The 20272-nt window shown below is 42.8% G+C and overlaps 1 non-coding gene and 2 pseudogenes across 1 annotated transcript; 1 reads left to right on the plus strand and 2 right to left on the minus strand.

Annotated features, from left to right (window-relative positions):
- Window positions 1-1181: 1181 nt before the first annotated feature.
- LOC109561890 (SWI/SNF-related matrix-associated actin-dependent regulator of chromatin subfamily E member 1-related pseudogene) lies at window positions 1182-2735 on the minus strand (annotated as a pseudogene).
- Window positions 2736-18483: 15748 nt separating this feature from the next.
- Window positions 18484-19027, plus strand: LOC109561227 (peptidyl-prolyl cis-trans isomerase H pseudogene; annotated as a pseudogene).
- An 839-nt stretch (window positions 19028-19866) lies between these two features.
- On the minus strand, window positions 19867-19939 carry TRNAR-CCU (transfer RNA arginine (anticodon CCU)). The gene has a single exon. It is a non-coding gene; the product is annotated as a tRNA-Arg (tRNA).
- Between the last annotated feature and the right edge of the window lie 333 nt (window positions 19940-20272).

Raw genomic sequence — 20272 nt, forward strand, 5'->3', positions numbered from 1 at the left:
CATCAACTCGATGGACATGGGTTTGGGTGGACTCTGGGAGTTGGTAATGGACAGGGAGGCCTGGCGTGCTGCAATTCATCCATACAGTGAAACATTATCCACTCTTAAAAAGGAAGGAAATCCTGACATATGCCACAACACAGATGAACCTTGAAGAATTCTGCTGAGTGAAATAAGCCAGATACTAAAAGACAAATACTGGGACATCCATGGTGGTCCAGTGGCTAAGAATCTGAGTTCCCAATGCAGAGAGCCTGGGTTCAATCCCTGGTCAGGGAACTAGATCCCACATGCCGCAACTGAAGTTCAAATGACACAACTAAAGATCTAGCATACCCCAACAAAGACCTAGTGAAGCCAAAAAAACCCAAAATGACAAATACTGTATGATCCCACTTACATGAGGTACTTAAAGTAGTCAAAATCGTAAAGAAGAAAGTATAATGGTGGTTTCCAGGAGTTAGGGGAAGGGGAAAATGGGAGGTTATTGTTTAGTGTATTTTCATTTTACAAAGTGAAAAAAGATCTAGAAATGATGGTGGTAATGATTACACAGTATGAATGTACGCAATGCCACTGAACTGGACACTTAAAAATGGTTAAGGGAACTTCCCTGGTAGTCCAGTGGTTAAGAATCCACCTTCCGTTGCAGGGGACTTAGGTTTAATTCTTGGTCAGGGAACTAAGATCCCACATACGGCAGGGGGACTAAGACTATGAACCTCAACTACTGAGCCTCTGCACACATTCTAGCATCCCTGCGCCACAACAAGGAGCCTGCATGCCAGAACAAAGTTTCCACGTGCCACAACTGAGACCCTATGTTAGCTGCTCAGTTGTGTCCAACTCTTTGCTACGCTCTGGACTATAGCCCGCCAGGCTCCTCAGTCCACGGGATTCTCCAGGCAAGAATACTGGAGTGGGTTGCCATTGCCTTCTTCAGGGGATCTTCCCAACCCAGGAATTGAACCCAGGTCTCCCACACTGTATGCAGGTTCTTTCCCTCTGACCCTATGCAGTCAAATAAATAATCAAATATATATATATATATTTTTGAAATTCAATTCCACCTTTTTTTTTTTATTATTATTATTTAAGAAGTCCAGAGCGAGTGGTGGCAAAACAACTGCCTCCACGGTGGTTCCTCAGCTAAACGAGCATGCGAGGGTGACAGATAGATGGCTCTGCCAGGAGTGTGAGAGTGTGTCCCTGTAAGGTGCCTGCCCGTGTGGGTACTTAGGGTGACGCCTGCCAGGCAGGAGTCCCCGTGTATTGGATGTGGGTTTTCTCTGCCCTGGGTCTGGGAGCTGGTCCCGGGGAGTGGGTGTAGGGTGTGTAACTCTCCCCACACCAGCTGTGAGCGGCTGTGGGTTTCCTCCTGTCCCGGGTTACATTGCCCCTCGTGTGTTCCCACGTCTGTGTAGTGTGATGTGACCTGTGAGGCCAACAGGCCTGGCTGGGCCCTGGGAGTCTGCACAGTGCATGGGGGGTGGGTTTTCTGGGATGGGGACCTGGGGAGATTCAAAGCTAGAGGGATGCTGTAGAAATTTAATTTTAGGGGGGCTAGAGCCCCCAAGGTGCAGGATCAGGCCTGGCCCCAGAGGATGGAACCCCCCACCCCTCCTCCAGGGGGTGCAACTGGGGGAGGGGCCATGACCAGAGCTTGGTCTTCTCTGGATCTGTGGGGCGGCCGACACCCTCATAGATGCTCACTGGCGACCTGGGCCAGGATCTCCTTGATGCGGACGATGAGCTTCTCGTGCTAAGGCAGGGTCGCTCTCCATGGAGCCGTGCAGCCGGGCCATGTAGAAGTCCAGGGTGCTCAGCGTGGGCGTTTCGCCGGTGCCAGGCACTGGCAGCGAAGCGAAGTTGGCGGTGAGCGCTTGGCGCACCGCCTGGAGCTGCTGCTGCAGCGCCAGCGTCCGCCGCTCCTCCAGCGCCAGCTCCTGCTCCAGACGCTCGCGCGCGCTGCTCATGCTCTGCGTGTGCTTTTGCAGCACAGCGTTCTGCTCCTGGAAGGCCACGCTCATCTTCCGCAGGCGCCGCAGCTCCGCCTCCCGCGCTTTGTTTTGGTCCAAGAACTCTTCAGTGAAGATGGGGACGTCGAAAGTCGAGAAGCCGTCACAGTCCCCACCCTTGTGTCCATTCAAAAGGGTATTCATGAGCCCAGAGCTGGAATCCTCTTTCTTGATCTTTTCCTGGATCTTCTCCGCACACATCTTGTAGGCTTCCGACTGCTGGTAGGCCCTCAGCTCCTTCATGTACTGCTGCTTCTCCCGTTCAGCCTCGTCCAAGTACCGCTGTTTCTCCGCCGGCTGCAGCTTGCTCCACTCGGCGCCCAGCATCTTGGTGATCTCGGGAAAGGGCAGGTCCGGGTGGCGCGTCCGGATCTGCTCGCGCCGCTCGTTCAGGAAACGCACGTAGCCGGTGACAGGTGCCTTGGGCCCATTCGGCAGGATCTTCTTCCGCTTCTTGCCCTTGGGCCAGCCGCGCTTCTTCATCGGCTCCTCTTCGTGGGACCCCTTCTCTCCGGCCCGCGGGCCCTCGCCGCGCTCTTGCTTGACAGCCACCACGAAGCCCCCATGCTGTCCTGGAGCCTTGCCGCTCGCGGGCGCGGAGGCCGCGCCGGGCTGCTTGGGGCCGTGGGACATGGCCACTCCCGGCCGCACCTCCAAAGAAACTTTCCCGGACCTCTCGGCTGCTACGACGCTCCAACCAACCGCCGGGAGCCCGCCCCTGCTCTCAAATATTTTTTTAAAAGGTTAAGATAGGGGAATTCTCTGGCAGTCTAGTGGTTAGGACTCCATGTTTTACTGCCAAGGGCCTGGGTTTGATCCCCAGTTGGGAAACTAAGATCCCCCAAGCCTCACAGAGCTGCCAAAATAAACAAATAAAAATATATTATTTAATGGTTACAGTAGGAAATTTTATGTTCTGTGTATTTTACCACAATAAAAAAGTTGGAATAAAAACAAAAATTCCTTGTCTTTGCCTCTGAACATGCACACCTAATATATTCCTTATCTCTGTTAGTGGGTTTACATACTATCTATTGCGCATATTCCCTCAAGCTAGAAGCCTCTTGGACCAACCTCCTGGGCACATTCTATGGGTCATGGACTCTTGAATTCAGAAAGACACTTTGATCCACCCCCTCCTTTGCCTCTGCCTTGGTTCAGGTCCCTCTCATGTCATGCTGTTGTTCAGTCACTAAGTCATGTCCGACTCTTTGCGACCCCATGAGCTGCAGCATGTCAAGCTCCCCTGTCCTTCATTATCTCTGAAGTTTGCTCAGATTCATGTTCATTTAATCGGTGATGCTAAATGATGGGGTTGCAAAGAGTTTTGAATGATGGTTCAAAACATCATTCAACCATCTCATTTTCTGTCACTCCTTTCTCCTTCTGCCCTTAATCTTTGCCTACATAAGGGTCTTTTCCAGTAAGTTGGCCCTTCACATCAGGTGGCCAAACTATTGGAGCTTCAGCTTCAGCATCAGTTCTTCCAATGAATATTCAGAACTGATTTCCTTTAGGACTAACTGTTTTGATCTCCTTGCTATCCAAGGGACTTTCAAGAGTCTTCTCCAACACCACAGTTAGAAAGCATTAATTCTTTGGTGCTCAGCCTTCTTTACGGTCCAGCTCTCACATCTGTACATGACTACTGGAAAAACCATAGCTTTGACTATACAGACCTTGGTTGGCAAAGTGATGTCTCTGCTTTTTAATACGATGTCTAGGTTTATCACAGCTTTCCAAGGAGTAAGTGTCTTAATTTCATGACTGCAGTCACTGTTCACTGTGATTTGGGAGCCCAAGAAAATAAAATCTTTCGCTGCTTCCACTTTTTCCCCTTCTATTTGCCATAAAGTGATGGGACCAGGTACCATATTGCAATAGCTTATGCATTATCACCAGCTTTATGTTTAAAACACTAATCCAATCCTATCATTTTTCTGCATAAAAATATTTAATAACTCATCACTGCCCACAGAACAAGCATAGCTCTCAAAGTATTCTCAGCATAACTTTCTACGTCTTGCTCCTATCAGTCTCCACACTAGGCTCCAGCTCCCATTCCCTAGGGTCACACATACATGCCTTAACTTACCTTCTGTTATACATAGTTTTCCCATTATCTAAAACTAACTTTCTCTCCTTCATGTAGAGAATTTGTAATCACCCTCCAAAGCTCAGAATCAACATCTCCTCCCTGATTCTCCATTCAAGACACTTGGTTGCTTCTTTCATCAGCCAGTCAATAAAAACTGAAAGCCAACTATGTGCCCTAGTACTCCTCTGTCCATGGAATTCTCCAGGCAAGAATACTGGAGTGTGTAGCCATTCCCTTCTCCAGGGGATCTTCCTGACCCAGGGATCAAACCCAGGTCTCCTGCATTGCAGGCAGATTCTTTACCCTCTGAACCACCAGGGAAGAATAATACAAGGTACTAAGGCCACAGTAAACAAGAGTCTGTCTGACCCAGACTCTAATAGTCTGCTGCCATGCTGTTGCTTCAGTCATGTAAAACTCTTTGCGACCCCATCGACTGTAGCCCACCAGGCTCCCAGGCAAGAATACTGGAGTGGGTTGCCATTTCTTTCTCCAAAATAAATAGACAAACTTTTTTCAAAAAAAGAACTAATTGTTGGCAGCTCAATAATTATATATATTTTTGAAACATATAGGACTTCCCTGGTCATCCAGTGGTTAAGACTCCACATTTTCCATGCAGGGGCACAGATTGGATCCCTGGTCAAGGAAGTTCCCCATGATGTGGGGTGTAACCAAAAATTAATTAATTAATTGTAAAACAATAGCATAGAAAGCAAAAATTGTTAGAATCAAATTATTTCAAGTCTCTAGCATTATTCAAGAAGTGTGAAAAATACTAAGGCACTGGCACCCCACTCTAGTACTCTTGCCTGGAAAATCCCATGGACGGAGGAGCCTGGTAGGCTGCAGTCCATGGGGTCGATAAGAGTTGGACAAGACTGAGCAACTTCACTTTCACTTTCCACTTTCATGCATTGGAGAAGGAAATGGCAACCCACACCAGTATTCTTGCCTGGAGAATCCCAGGAATGGGGGAGCCTGGTGGGCTGCCATCTACGGGGTCGCACAGAGTCGGACACGACTGAAGCAACTTAGCAGCAGCAGCAGCAGCATGGTGAGTTAAGAATGCTTATTATAATCCCTAGATGTTGTTGTTCAGTCACTAAGTCATGTCCAACTCTTTGCTACCCCATGGACTGCAGTATGCCAGGCTTCTCTGTCCTTCACTATCTCTCAGAGTTTGCTCAAACTCATGTCTATTGAGTCAGCAATGTCATCCAAACTCTGTCATCCCCTCCTTCTTTTGCCTTCAATCTTTCCCAGCATCAAGGTCTTTTCTAATGAGTCCACTCTTCGCATCAGGTGGCCCAAGTATTGGAGCTTCAGCTTCAGCATCAGTCCTTCCAATGAATAGTCCGAGTTGATTTCTTTTAGGATTGACCAATTTGATCTCCTTGATGTCCCAGAGACTCTCAAGAGTCTTCTCCAGCACCACAGTTCACGCCACTAAAAGAGTAATCAAATAATAATCAAATATCTAAATAGTTAAATATTAATGAAAATAAAGACTAAAAAGTGGAATGATAAAAATCATTGTTCAGGGCTTCCCTGGTGGCTCAAAGGTAAAGAATCTGCCTGCCAATGCAGGTGACACAGACTCTATCCCTGGTCCAGGAAGAATCCACATGCCTGGGGCAACTGGGCCAGTGTACCACAACTACTGAGCCCACGTGCCCTGGGGCTTGTGCTCTTCAACAAGAGAAACCACCGCAATGAGAAGCTCGTGCACTGCAACTAGAGTAGCTCCCGCTCATTGCAACTGGAGAAGAGCCCACGCAGCAGCGAAGACACAGCACAGCCAAAAATAAATATATTAAAAAATTTTAAGTCATTGTTCAATACAAAAGAAGGCCAGAAAAGAGAAAGAATGAAGGAACAAAGAACAGATAGAACAAAATAAACAGCAAAATAGTAGAAATAAACACACTATATCATAACAAAATTAAATGGAAATGAAGTAAAACACTCGAAATAAAAAATAAAGATTATCAGACCGGATTTTAAAAATACAGCTATATGCTATTTACAAGTGACACACTTTAAATATAAGCTCATCAAGGTTAAAAGAACACAATAGAACAGGATCAAAAAAGATGCGCCATACAAATACAAACAGAAAAAAGCTGGCTTAGCTAAATTATTATTGGGCAAAATAGACTTTAAGATAAGTTCACACTGATAAAAGTGTTTGTATAGCTGAAAATACAAGCTTTTAATTGCATCTTTAGAAATAAAATATATGAAACAAAAAATACCAGAATGAAAAAGTAAACAAACCCACAATCATTGTTGGAGACACACGTCTCAATAATTGACAGAACTAGTAAAGTATCAGTAGGGATACAGAAGATCTGAACCTACCATCAACTATATTGACAAAATTGAATATTTACACAACACTATACCCATCAACCGGAGAAGGCAATGGCAGCCCACTCCAGTACTTTTGCCTGGAGAACCCCATGGATGGAAAAGCCTGGTAGGCTGCAGTCCATGGGGTCGCACAGGGTCAGACACGACTCAGCGACTTCACTTTCACTTTTCACTTTCATCCATTGGAGAAGGAAATGGCAACCCACTCCAGTATTCTTGCCTGGAGAATCCCAGGGATGGGGGAGCCTGGTGGGCTGCTGTCTCTGGGGTTGCACGGAGTCAGACATGACTGAAGCGACTTAGCAGCAGCATACCCATCAACTGCAAAATACATTCTTTTTAAATACAAGTGAAATGTTCACCAAATAGACCAATATGCTGGCCCATAAAACAGATCTCAAGAGACTTCAAAAGACAGAAGTCTGACACGGTATGTTCTCTGATCACAATAAATTAAATAATAAATTAACAAGAAATCAAAAGAAGCCCTAAATATATGGAAATTAAGCAACTCATTTATACAAAGTTCAAGATCAGGCGAAACTAATCCACAGAAATAGAGTTGAAGATAATTTCTTTTGGGTAAGATGAGACAGTGAGCATTCTGAGACTCTGAATGTTCTATATCTTAATATAGGCAGTGGTTATACAGGTGTATTTACATATAAAATTCATTCAAGATTTGTATTTATACACTTTAAGTAAGTTGTATATAAAAATGTAAATTAGAGGGACTTCCCTGCTGGTTCAGTGGTTAGGAATCCACCTGCCAATGCAGGGGACACAGGTTGGATCCCTGATCTGAGAAGATTCCACGTGCTGCAGGGCAACTAAGCACGTGAGCCACAACTACTGAGCCTCTGTGCCACAGCTACTAAAGCTTAAAGCTTACATGCCCCACAGCCTGTGCTTCTCAGCAAGAGAAGCCTCCACCATGAGAAGTCCATGCACCTCAACTAGAGGGTAGCCTCCACTTAAGGCAACTAGAGAAAGCCCGTGCACAGCAGCAAAGACCCAGTGCAACCAAAAAGGAATTAATTAATTAATTAATTTAAAAGAAAATAAACCAATTGCTGCTAATTTTTTTAATGTAAATTAGAATAAAAGACATTGGGAATTCCCTGAAAGTCCAGTGGTTAGAACTCAGCCTTCTTACTGCCAGGGCCCAGGGTTCAATCCTTGGTCAGGGAGCTAAGATCCCATAAACTATGTGGTGCAGCCAAAAAAAAAGCATATAAAGAAAAAAGACATTAAATTCCCTAGTACCTAAAAAGTATCTAGTTTATGGTTGCATTCTAAGTCACTTCAGTTGTGTCTAACTCTTTGTGATCCCATAAACTGTGGCCCACCAGGTTCCTCTGGCCAAGGGATTCTCCAGGCAAGAATACTGGAGTGGGTTGCCATGCCCTCCTCCAAGGGAATCTTCCTGACCCAAGGATCAAACCTGCATTTCTTTATGTCTCCTGCATTGGCAGATGGGCTCTTAACCCCTGGGAAGCCATCTAGTTCATGGAGGATGCTAAATAAATGTTTAATGAATTTAAAAAGGAGAGAGAAATAAAGAATAGAATGAAAAGGTCTAACATACTTTTAATACCATTTACACCAATTAGATTGGCAAGAGATAAAGAAGTCGGCTAGTACCAAGTGCTGTAGAGAATGAAAATCAACGGAAACCCTTATACTTTGCTGATGAGAATATACATTGATTCACTTTAGAAAGCAATTAGGTGTTGGCTTATAAAGTATATCATTCACATACTCTCAGTTCAGTTCAGTTCAGTCACTCAGTCATGTCCGACTCTTTGCAACCCCATGAATCACAGCACGCCAGGCCTCCCTGTCCATCACCAACGCCCGGAGTTTACTCATGTCCATCGAGTCAATGATGCCATCCAGCCATCTCATCCTCTGTCGTCCCCTTCTCCTCCTGTCCCCAACCCCTCCCAGCATCAGGGTCTTTTCCAATGAGTCAACTCTTCACATGAGGTGGCCAAAATATTGGAGTTTCAGCTTTAGCATCGGTCCTTCCAATGAACACCCATGACTGATCTCCTTTAGGATGGACTGGTTGGATCTCCTTGCAGTCCAAGGGACTCTCATGAGTCTTCTCTAACACCACAGTTGAAAAGCATCAATTCTTTGGCACTCAGCTTTCTTCACAGTCCAACTCCTACATCCATACATGACCACTGGAAAAACCATAGCCTTGACCAGATGGACCTTTGTTGGCAAAGTAATGTCTCTGCTTTTTAATGTGCTATCTAGGTTGGTCATAACTTTCCTTCCAAGGAGTAAGCATCTTTTAATTTCATGGCTGCAATTACCATCCGCAGTGATTTTGAGGCCAAAAAAATAAAGTCTGACACTATTTCCCCATCTATTTCCCATGAAGTGATGCGACCAGATGCCCTGATCTTAGTTTTCTGATTGAGCTTTAAGCCAACTTTTTCACTCTCCTATTTCACTTTCATCAAGAGGCTTTTTAGTTCCTCTTCACTTTCTGCCATAAAGGTGGTGTCATCTGCATATCTGTGGTTATCAATATTTCTCCTGGCAATCTTGATTCCAGCTTGTGCTTCTTCAGCCCAGTGTTTCTCATGATGTACTCTATATATAAGTTAAATAAGCAGGGTGAAAATATATACAGCCTTAACATACTCCTTTTCCTATTTGGAACCAGTCTGTTGTTCCATGTCCAGTTGTAACAGTTGCTTCCTGACATGCATACACATTTCTCAAGAGGCAGGGCAGATGGTCTGGTATTCCCACCTCTTTCAGAATTTTCCACAGTTTGTTGTGATCCACACAGTCAAAGGCTTTGGTATAGTAAATTAAGCAGAAATAGATGTTTTTCCTGGAACTCTCTTGCTTTTTTAATGATACAACAGATGTTGGCAATTTAATCTCTGGTTCCTCTGCCTTTTCTAAAACCAGCTTGAACATCTGGAAGTTCACATTTCATGTACTGCTGAAGCCTGGCTTGGAGAATTTTGAGCATTACTTTACTAGCATGTGAGATGAGCACAACTGTGTGGTAGTTTGAGCATTCTTTGGCATTGCCTTTCTTTGGGATTGGAATGAAAGCTGACCTTTTCCAGTCCTGTGGCCATTGCTGAGTTTTCCAAATTTGCTGGCATATTGAGTGCAGCACTTTCACAGCATTATCTTTCAGGATTTGGAATAGCTCAACTGGAATTCTATCACCTCCATTAGCTTTGTTCATAGTGATGCTTTCTAAGGCCCACTTGACTTCACATTCCAGGATGTCTGACTCTAGGTGAGTGATCACACCATCGTGATTATCTGGATCGTGAAGATCTTTTTTGTACAGTTTTTCTGTGTATTCTTGCCACCTGGTCTTAATATCTTCTGCTTCTGTTAGGTCCATACCATTTCTGTCCTTTATCGAGCCCATCTTTGCATGAAATGTTCCCTTGGTATCTCTAATTTTCTTGAAGAGATCTCTAGTCTTTCCCATTCTGTTGTTTTCCTCTATTTCTTTGCATTGATCACTGAGGAAGGCTTTCTTATCTCTTCTTGCTATTCTTTGAAACTCTATGTTCAAATGGGAATATCTTTCCGTTTCTCCTTTGCTTTCGCTTCTCTTCTTTTCACAGCTATTTGTAAGGTCTCTTCAGACAGCCATTTTGCTTTTTTGCATTTCTTTTCCATGGGAATGGTCTTGATCTCTGTTTCCTGGACAATGTCATGAACCTCCATCCGTAGTTCATCAGGTATTCTGTCTGTCAGATCTAGTCCCTTAAATCTATTTCTCACTTCAACTGTATAATCATAAAGGATTTGATTTAGGTCATACCTGAATGGTCTAGTGGTTTTCCCTACTTTCTTCAATTTAAGTCTGAATTTGGCAATAAGGAGTTCAATGTCTGAGCCACAGTCAGCTCCTGGTCTTGTTTTTGCTGACTGTATAGAGCTTCTCCATCTTTGGCTGCAAAGAATATAATCAATCTGATTTGGGTGTTTGTTGACCATCTGATGATGTCCGTGTGTAGAGTCTTCCACCACCTGACAATTCAGCTCCTAGGTGTGGATCCTAAGATGCTCCTGCCCAAGTGCCCCAAGCATTAATTATAAGAATGTTAGTAGTAGCTCTGCTGAAAAGCAAAAACTGGAAACATCTCAAATGTCCATCAATAGTAGAACAGATAAAGCAATTATGGTATATCCACACAATAAAATATTGTCCCCCAGTGACTATGAATGAAACATAGTTGCTTGCAACAACATAGATATCAGAAATTTAATGTTGAATGAAAAAGGACAATCACAGAAAAAAATACAAACTGTATGATACCATGCTTATGAAGCTCAAATGCAAACAAAATTGAACATTATGTTTTCTAAGCATATATGCAATTTTTTTAAAGCAAGGAAATTATAAATACAAAATTCAAAATAACAGCTAAGAGGAGGAGGGGAGACAAGATAACATCCTAGTTCAGATTGGATGGTGACTTCGTGAGTGTCCATTATATTTTCATTCTTTATAATTTATATGTAATATTTTATATGTATTAAATATGATAACAAAATATTGTAAATAAAGAAAAAGGCAGTAGAAAGTGTTATAGGAGTATGCAGAAAATGAGTTGTGTACTTCTTCCTGGAAGAGAGGAGACATTAAGAATTTCATCTAGTAGGTGTGTCAGGAGTCCCCAGGTTCAGTGATTCACTAGAAGGCCTCAGAGGACTCAGTATATAACTGTACTCATAGCTATGATATATTATAGCCAAAAGACAAAAATAATCAACAAAGGGAAAGGGGGCATGGGGAAAAGTCCAAAGGAAACCAAGCATAAACATCCAAGAGTCCCTTCCCAGTAGAGTCACACAGGACATAATCAGTTCCTCCAGAATGAAACTATAACTCCACTTGTGAGGTGCTGTCTACCAGAGAAACTTGCCTGAGCCTAGACATCCATGGCTTTTATCAGAGGTTAGTGTAGGCACTCTGCCGAGCATGTACGAAAATTTCAGACTCCCAAAAGGAAAGCAGGTGTTTAGCATAAACCATATTGCTAGCACGGTTTAGGCTCAGTGATCCATTGCTATATGTTAGGGTAGTTAGAAACTCTCCTAAAATCCAAATTCCCAGATGCTAGCCAAAGGCCAACCTTGAAAGCAGGACTTTCAGAGAACAACAGTCTCAGGCTTGCTACATTAACTTTTTTCTGCATCGTTAGTAATACTGAGGCTGATATTTTAGGTAAAACTTCAAGAAACATGTTGAATGGATAAAGTAATGTGGTGAAAGGGCATTAAAGCCAGTAGGAACAGTATGTGCTAAGGTAAATAAGTATGAAAAGATGCCCTAATTGGGTAAAAAACCACAGTGGGGAAGTCCTTTCAATACGGGTGGAACACAAGGTACTTAGGGTTATGGTTAGACTTAAACTGAAGAAAGTAGGGAAAACCACTAGATCATTCAGTTCAGTTCAGTTCAGTCACTCAGTCGTGTCCAACTCTTTGCAACCCCATGAATCACAGCACACCAAGCCTCCCTGTCCATGACCTAAATCAAATCCCTTACGATTATATAGTGGAAGTGACAAATAGATTCAAGGGATTAGATCTGATAGACAGAGTGCCTGAAGAACTATGTATGGAGTTTCGTGACATTGTACAGGAGACAAGGATCAAGACCATGCCAAAGAAAAAGAAATGCAAAAAAGCAAAATGGCTGTCTGAGAAGGCCTTACAAATAGCTGTGAAAAGAAGAGAAGTGAAAAGCAAAGGAGAAAAGGAAAGATATACCCATTTGAATGCAGAGTTCCAAAGAATAGCAAAGAGAGATAAGAAAGCCTTCCTCAGTGATCAGTGAAAAGAAATAGAGGAAAACAATAGAATAGGAAAGACTAGAGATTTCTTCAAGAACATTAGAGATACCAAGAGAACATTTCATGCAAAAGATGGGCTTAATAAAGGACAGAAATGGTGTGGACCTAACAGAAGAGGTGCCAAGAATACACAGAAGAATTCATGATCTTCATGACCCAGATAATCATGATGGTGTGATCACTCACCTAGAGTCAGACATTCTGGAATGCAAAGTCAAGTGGGCCTCCTCAGGAAGCATCATTATGAACAAAGCTGGTGGAGGTGATGGAATTCCAGTTGAGCTATTCCAAATCCTGAAAGATGATGCTGTGAAAGTGCTGCACTCAATATGCCAGCAAATTTGGAAAACTCAGCAATGGCCACAGGACTGGAAAAGGTCAGCCTTCATTCCAATCCCAAATAAAGGCAATGCCAAAGAATGCTCAAACTACCACACAGTTGTACTCATCTCACACACTAATGAAGTAATCCTCAAAATTCTCCAAGCCAGGCTTCAACAGTATGTAACCATAAAACTCCAGATGTTCAAGTTGGTTTTACAAAAGGCAGAGGATCCAGAGATCAAATTGCTAACATCCGCTGGATCATCAAAAAAGCAAAAGAGTTCCAGAAAAACATCTATTTCTGCTTTATTGACTATGCCAAAGCCTTTGACTGTGTGGATCACAACAAACTGTGGAAAATTCTGAAAGAGATGGGAATACCAGACCATCTGCCCTGCCTCTTGAGAAATTTGTATGCAGGTCAGGAAGCAACAGTTAAAACTGGACATGGAACAACAGACTGGTTCCAAATAGGAAACGGAGTACATCAAGGCTGTATATTGTCATCCTGCTTACTTAACTTCTATGCAGAGTACATCATGAGAAACACTGGGCTGGAGGAAGCACAAGCTGGAATCAAGATTGCCGGGAGAAATATCAATAACCTCAGATATGCAGGTGACACCACCCTTATGGCAGAAAGCGAAGAAGAACTAAAGAGTTTCTTAATGAAAGTGAAAGAGGAGAGTGAAAAAGTTGGCTTAAAACTCAACAGTCAGAAAACCTGAAAACCTCCTTCACATATACAGACATACATGCATACAGTTACAGATCTACAAATCATTGATGATGTACATACATCGTGGTCATACAGATTCACAGGAGATTGGATACAAATCTGAAGGCATGATGGGACTCATATTTGTGCATTTTTTGATTCAGGCCTATTAATGTTTGAATACAGACATACACAAGTAGGGGTTCTACTGTAATTCATGCCAGAATAAGACATTAGGTCCTTTCTGACCAGCTTACTGAAAATGTGAATTGAATATAAGTAAGAAAAGCAAAAGGCAAAATTTTATATACTCCATGGAGATGATTGTAGACTTCCCTGGTGGCTCAGACAGTTAAGCGTCTGCCTACAATGTGGGAGACCCGGGTTCAATCCCTGGGTGGGAAAGATCCTCTGGAGAAGGAAATGGCAACCCACTCCAGTACTCTTGCCTGGAAAATCCCATGGGAAGAGCCTGGTAGGTTACAGTCCGTGGGGTTGCAAAGAGTCGGACACGACTGAGCAACTTAGATGATTGCAAATTTTTATTAAAATGTCAATCAGTTTTTCAAAAAAAAAAAAAAAAAAGAACCTCAACAGTCAAAAAACTAAGATCATGACATCCAGTCCCATCACTTCATGGCAAATATACGAGGAAACAGTGACAGACTTTATTTTTGGGGCTCCAAAATCACTGCAGATGGTGACCACAGCCATGAAATTAAAAGACACTTGCTCCTTGGAAGAAAAGCGATGACCAACCTAGACAGAATATTAAAAAGCAGAGACATTACTTTGCCAACAAAGATCCGTCTAGTCGAAGCTATGGTTTTTCCAATAGTCATATATGGATGTGAAAGTTGGACTATAAAGAAAGCTGAGCGCCAAAGAATTGATGCTTTTAAACTGTCGTGTTGGAGAAGACTCTTGAGAGTCTCTTGGACTGCAAGGAGATCCAACCAGTCCATCCTAAAGGAAATCAGTCCTGAATATACATTGGAAGGACTGATGCTGAGGCTGAAGCTCCAATACTTAGGCTGCCTGATGCAAAGAACTGACTCATTGGAAAAGACCCTCCCTGATGCTGGGAAAGAGTGAAGGCATGAAGAGAAGGGGATGACAGAGGATGAGATGGTTGGATGGCATCACCAACTTAATGGACATGAGTTTGAGTATGCTCTGGGTGTTGGTGATGGACAGGGAGGTCTGAAATGCTGTAGTCCTTGGGTTCACAAAGAATTGGATACAACTGAGTGACTGAAATGAACAAGGTGCTTGAGAAAATACCAGAATAAGGAAGTGGAGAGGGAAAGAGTCAGACTATAATGGACCTCTTACACCACAGTGGGCCATTTTAACTCTGTCCTGAAAGCAATGGGGAGTCAAAAGTTTTGTCAGTGAGGGGGTATAGTACAATGCCTGGCTGAAACAGACTGTATATGGCCTTACAAAATTATGATGTTGAAATCCTAATATCTCTGTTATGGTACTTGGAGGTGGGCCCTTTGGGAGGTGAATAGGTGATGAGGATGGTACCCTTATTAATGGGATTAGTGCCCTTATAAAAGAGATCCTAGAGAGCTCCCTCACCCTGTCTTCCGTGTGAGGACAGACTATCTATGAACCAGGAAAAAGGCCCCCACCTGACACCAGCTCTGCCAGCACTTCAGTCTTGGACATTCCAGCCTCAAGAACTATAAGAAATAAATGTTTGTCATTTAAGCTGCTCAATCTATCGTAGTTTGTTATAACAGCCCAAATGGACTAAGACACTGGCACATAGTGTAGTAGGCTCTAAATAAAGCCTGCTTACCTGATGTGACTAAAACTACTATGCCAGTTCAAGATCCATACTGATTTCTTGGAAATCCTTTGGTAGAGATGACAGAACTTCATTGATCATTTTAAGCCTTTCTAGATTTCATTAGATACATTAACTAGACTATATCACTCTGACTCACAATCAAATGTACAGACTATTAGCTGAAACTGGTTCTCAGAATTATAGGATCTAAAACTGGCTCTAGAAAAGCAGGATTGAAGTGATATAGTCTTACCGAGATGGAGACTACAGTGTAGTATCAATTTGTTAAATTACAGGAAAATGTGGGTCTTGGAATAAACCGGTAACAACTACCATGTATTATGTGCCAGGCAATGTGCAGGGTAGTTTGAGATTATTTTCGTTAATCTTCACAACCACCACCATTTAAAATGATTATCATTTTTTCATTTACAGATGAAGAAGCCGATTTACAAATGTGAAACAATTTACTTAAGGTCACATAAGTCATGGGAGCAGAATGGAGCAGTTGATGTCAAGCTGAGAACCTCACAGCTTTAAATGACTGCCTGTTTGTTTGTTTTTTTCCTCAGAGATTATTGAGGTTAATACCCAGCTGCTTGCCTCCGATATCATCTAGGTCCAAAACATCATGACCATCCACTGCCCCTCATATGGCTCTGACTATCCACCTCTTCTTCCCAAAGGGTGACTTGGTAGAGCTTAAAATGGTTAGAATCCCTAGACTGCCATGAGGGTGATGAGAAGCAGCAGTCTTAGCTGTTTACGCTAACTTGCCATACAGACATGCTCATTTTCTAAGTGGGTTATGACACTGAAAAAGTTGAGCAGCTCTACTTGAAACCTAATCTTCCTAATCTTCCTCCTCTCAAAATCGTCCGGAAATCCCAATCTAGGATCAGCAAACTCCACTATACCCTCAATCTATCCTTTGAAAGCCACTGAATTAAAATTTGGCATCTGCTGAAGACACTGCTTCCCAGAAGACACTAATAAAAATGACCCAGCCTGAGAAATAGATTAGGATTGTGGCAAAGATCATTCCCAGAGTGTGATTTTTCCACCATTTCCCTCAGGAACACCCACGCTGTTTTTTAGATTAATTTTTCAGGTTTGAGATAACACTTGTTAATATCCTGTTTAAAAAAAAAAATTAATCTATGGCCACTTCTAACAGCTAGAGATGTGTCTGCCTTATATAGGGTAACCCAGAAACCATCATGATCCCCACAACTGTGGCTTCATTGTTCCACCCTATCCACACTAGACATGTTTGTTTGTTTGTTTTCTGTTTTATTTTATTGATGCTTTGACGTCTTGGGCATTGTAGACCAGGATGAAACTGTCCCTCTCAGGGTTTGCTAATTTATAGAGACAGAAAACAACTTGCCTTCAATCACACTTTTTTGTGCAAACCAACCAATCCAAACCAGTATGCCTAACCACCTCCTTTATGGACTCTCATGCACCAAACCAATATTCTCACTGCCCTAAATCACCCAGGCCAGGTACCAGAAAACTAGGGATCACAACTAGGGATCACCTGTATGACCCAGAGCCCTGTTGAGATTATTCAAACTGGGACTTTCCTGATGGTCCAATGGTTAAGAATCCATCTGCCAATGCAGGAGACATGGGTTCAATCCCTGGTGGGAGAGGATCACACGTGCCACAGGGCAACTAAGCCCGTGTGCTACAGCTACTGAGCTCATGCACCATAACTACTGAAGCCTGTGTGCCCTAAGAGCCCGTGCTCTGCCACAAGAGAAGCCACCACTATGAGAAGCCCACACACCACAAGTAAAGAGTAGCCCCCGATCACCACAGCTAGAGGAAGCCCACACACAACTAAGACCCAGCACAGCCAAAAATAAAAATAAATAAATATTTTAAAATAACAAAATTCTTTTTAAAAAAAAGAAAAATAAATTATTCAAAAGTAGCCAACTCAACCTCTTTCCTTGCCTCACCCATTCCTTCTTGTGGAAACTGTAATAAAGTCTTTGGCCAAAGCTTTCTCCACACACCTTCTGCCTCCTGGCCAACTTTCGGTCTTAGGCCCCTGTATGTGCCTCTTGGGAACTCTGCATAATAAAACTTTCAATGGCATTGAACTCCTGTGTCACAACTCAGTCACCTCTATAAATTAAGTACTGGGCACAACCAAAACATCTGTCACTTCCGTTATAGCAGTTAACATATACTCTCAGATATTATGTATATAGTAGATACTTTCATCTCCAGAGTCTAACCTTCCTGAGAGCAGGAACCATATTTTACTAAAAAGCTCTGTAGTGTGGGTTTACATGCCTGAGAATGTACACAATCAGTGTTTATCCAACTGATTTGCTGAACCGTGGTCAATTCCTATCTCTTGGCAAAGCCATTTCCTTGCGACTGTTCTTCTCCCATAGCAACAGTACACCGTAGGATATGCAGAGAAGTGGTTCTCATTTTCCACAGGGAAGAAATAAAAAAGCCAGCCCCACAAACACAAGGCATTACCTAGACTGCTGGGTCCCAATAAGGAGTCCAGGCCTAGACCAACATTAGAGGCATTTACACGGAGACAAAGCAGAAAACTGGTAACACGGCTGTTTAGATACTCAGTGCTGTGGCTCAGGACTCTGCGTCAGTAACGACACAGGAGACAAATCATGACAGCATTCATTGGAGAATAAATGGAAATTATTTTGAGTATCTAACTGGATTGACAGTGAGGAACTGGGGATTGTTTTTCAAAAACCTAAAGCATCTTAACTATCTCATTCTCAAGATTTGTTCCATTGTGTTTTTTAAATTACATATGCTTGAGTTCTGGGACTTAAACAGAGATGCTCTCTATCCCTTGGTATTTCTAACTGAATAATTCAGATCCCCTGGAGATGGAGATGGCAAACCACTCTAGTATTCTTGCCTGGAAAATCCCATGGACAGAGGAGCCTGGTGGGCTACAGTCCACAGGGTTGCAGAGTCAGACATGACTAAAGCAACTTAGCAAGCAGCAAAATGCAAATATAAATATCTAGAAATCCTCTTTAAGATAAATAAGTAACATGCAGTCATTGGTTTTTAGGTCATCTGGTATTGGCAAAAAGCCATGGATTTGCAGTTTGAGGACTGGTATGTTCAAGTACAAGAGTGACTAGGCTCTGTCACTAATCAGCTGTGTGACCCTGATAAAACCTTTACCTCTCTGCCTTTATTGACAAATAAGAATCTATCATAAGAGAACTACCCTGACGATTAAATGTTAAAGGTGCTTCATCTGCTTCTGGGTGAGAGCCATGGCAGTGGCAAATTCAAGCCCTGTCAATCCCATGGTATTCTTTGATGACAGCATTGGCGGCCAGGAAGTTGGCCACATGAAGACTGAACTCTTTGCAGACATTGTGCCTAAGACTGCCGAGAATTTTAGGCAGTTCTACACAGAATTCAGAAAAGATGGGGTTCCAATAAGCTACGAAGGGAGCACCTTCCACAGGGTCATAAAAGATTTCATGATTCAGGGTGGAGATTTTGTTAATGGAGATGGTACTTGAGTCACCAGTATCTACTGGGGGCCATTCGCAGATGATAATTTTAAGCTTAGATACTCAGCTCCAGGCCTGCTTTCCATGACAAACAGCGGTCCCAGTACAAATGGCTGCCAGCTTTTCATCACCTGCTCTGAGTGTGATTGGCTAGATGGGAAGCTCATGGTGTTTGGAAAAATCATTGATGGACTTTTGGTGATGAGAAAGATTGAGAATGTTCCCACAGGCCCCAACAATAAGACCAAGCTGCCTCTGGTGATCTCACAGTGTGGGGAGATTTAGTCCAGAGGGAGACTGAATCTCAGACCCTCTTCCTCTGCCACTGCAGGCCTTCCCTTGTTTGATGTGATACTTTGAGTAAGATAACTTGGATCGGCCCCTCTGGAGGCTTCCCTGATGGCTGCTGCCCCATTTGATCAAGAGACCTTGGAGGCATCACAGATTCAGAACCCAAGATTTTATGTGTAAGTCAACTGTAAATAAAATCATTTTAATGTTAAAGGTGCTTCATAAACTATAAAGCACTGCACAAACATCAGTCATCTCTTGCACTGGAAGCTCCAGAGCCTAGCATGAGACCTGACACAGAGCTAGAATTCAAAATTCATAGAGCTAAATGAGTAACTGATGAGTTCTGTGATCTCAGGCAACAAAAATCTCTTCTCTACGTCCTCCTCCTCCTCCTTTGATATCACTGTCACCCTTGTTCACTGGACTACAGTCATACTGTCCATTTTCTTGTCCTCCTAAATAGTGAGCTTACTCCTGCCTCAGGGCCTTTGTACCTACTCTTTCCTCTGCCTGGATCACGCTTCCTCAGCTCTTTGCACAGCCATTCCATTCTCCTCAGTCAGGTCTTAAGCCAACTGTCATTTCTTCAGAGGCTTTCTCTTACCACCCTAACTAATGTTCCTCTCCTATCATTCACTCAATATATACTCCTGTTTTATTTTCTCTACCTATTGACTTATTACACTCTCCTTCACGAGAATAAAAAACACTCTACTAGAGATTCCTTGTCTTTTTTTTTAAAATAATTTATTTGTTTGGCTGTACCAGGTCTTAGTTGTGGCATGTGGGATACTAGATATTCATTGCAGCATGGTAGTTCTTTAGTTGCAGCTAGGGATCTAGTTCCCTGACCAGGAATTGAACCTGAGCCCCCTGCATTAGGGGTGCAAAGTCTTAACCACTGAACCACCAGGGAAGTCCCTCCTATGTCTGTCTTGTTCACCACTGTATTCCAATGCCCCAAAACATGTAGCTTATAGAAAACTCTCAACAAACATTTGAATAAATAAGACTGAAATAACTTTATATCAAAAGTTTCATTTATTCAACAAATATTTTGTATGCATCTATGAGGATTCAGGCTTTATTTCAAAGTGGTGGAGATTCAACTGAGAACAAAACAGACAAAATTCCTGCTTTCTTGGGGCTTGCCTTCTAGTGGGGAAACAAACAACAAATAAGATAAAAAGTGAAGTACATGCTGTATCTGATAGTAAGTTTTAAGGAGAAAAAGAGAGCAGTAAAGGAG

Source organism: Bos indicus, chromosome 7, assembly GCF_029378745.1.
Source record: "Bos indicus isolate NIAB-ARS_2022 breed Sahiwal x Tharparkar chromosome 7, NIAB-ARS_B.indTharparkar_mat_pri_1.0, whole genome shotgun sequence".
Classification (NCBI taxonomy): Eukaryota; Metazoa; Chordata; class Mammalia; order Artiodactyla; family Bovidae; genus Bos; species Bos indicus.